The 1,549-nt window shown below is 27.1% G+C and overlaps 1 pseudogene; it reads right to left on the bottom strand.

Moving 5' to 3' along the window:
- Window positions 1-739: 739 nt before the first annotated feature.
- On the bottom strand, window positions 740-848 carry LOC111431240 (annotated as a pseudogene).
- Window positions 849-1,549: the final 701 nt, after the last annotated feature.

Below are 1,549 nucleotides of genomic sequence, written 5' to 3'. Positions count from 1 at the left end.
TTAGATCAAGTATCAAATATTAATTTATTTCATATTATTATTATTTTTAAAAAACTAATATTAGCACGACCACTTAAGTCTTAATTAAAGTACATATAGAAGATATTTGCGACATAAGTCAATATTCCATCGATAAATAATCTCTAATTTGATTCACACATGTGACATTATTTTTTTATTATTTTTTTTTTTGTAATTTGATTCACACGTGACATTATTTTTGTGTAATATATAATAAAAAATCTTTAGTATTTACAATTTTTTTTGTTACACATAATTTGTGAGGGTCTTTAAAATTAGTTAAAAATAGCATAATTTTATTATATATTTTAAAATATAATTGTACGTTCATTTTTCTCTGTTTTATGATTATGGTATATATGAAGGCTAGGAGTTCAATTACCAATCCATTGTACCATTTGTAACAACTCAGATCCTCGAGAGCAAATGTTGTCCTATTTGGGTTTCTTCCCCTCAAGGCTTTAAATCACGTTTACTAGGAGAAGGTTTACACACTCTTATATAAATGGTGTTTTGTTATCCTCCCAACCAACGTGGAACATCATAATTCACCCCCTTTTAGGGCTCGGCGTCCTTGCTGACACTCTTTCCTTCCTCCAATTGATTTGAGACTCCTGTCAAATCCACTCTCCTTTGGGGCCCAGCGTCCTTATTGACACATTGCCTCGTGTCTACCCCTTTGGAGAACAGCAAGAAGGCTGACACATCATTCGGTGTCTGACTTTGATACCATTTTTTGATTTGTGCGTGTCATCCTTGTGCAAGGGGCATGCTAATCTTCTCTATATCGTTCCAATTATGTCGTGTTCCATTTTATAAACGATAAAAAAAAAACTTGGAATATTTTATGTTGTGGGTTAGGTAGGGTCCGGTTCGGGCATTTTTAAGACTCAACTCAATTGTTCGGATGGTAAAATTTTCAACCTGGACAATCTTTATTAAATAATGAACCAAACCATAATTTTTTTTTAAGTTGAGTTTGTTCGAGTTGTTTGGATCATTTATTTAAATTTTTGTTTTAAATAAAGGTAAGAGGTTAGTTTGTTTCATCCATTTATTTGTTTTCAAAAATTTAATTAAATTTTGAATATTTTCAAATATTACACTCTAAATAGTAAAATATTATTTCTAAAAGTAATGGGAGAATAAATAATAAAAAATTAATTATGAAATTAAATAAAAATAAAATAAATATACGTAGATATAAATATATTGTAAGAAAAAAAAATATATATTGAAATTACAATACGTTAGATTGGTTCGGTTCAACTCAATCTATTTTTACGGGAATTCATGAACCAACTTAATTCTCTGATTCGAATGGTACGAATTAAATTGGATTTATTGAATTTTTTTAATGTAAATATATAAGTTTTTTTTTTTTTGTTTATTTTATGGATTAATTTTAACTCTTAATTCTTAAATGAATTGATTATGAAAAATATAGTTCACTTAATTTGGTAGGTAATCCAATCATATATAATAAAGTAATATTTAATTATAATTATTCTACTTTAAATTCAATTAT

Source organism: Cucurbita moschata, unplaced genomic scaffold (assembly GCF_002738365.1).
Source record: "Cucurbita moschata cultivar Rifu unplaced genomic scaffold, Cmos_1.0 Cmo_Scf00035, whole genome shotgun sequence".
In the NCBI taxonomy this organism is placed as follows: Eukaryota; Viridiplantae; Streptophyta; class Magnoliopsida; order Cucurbitales; family Cucurbitaceae; genus Cucurbita; species Cucurbita moschata.
The sequence above is the reverse complement of the archived record's forward strand: the minus strand, read 5'-3'. Positions and strand labels throughout refer to the sequence as shown.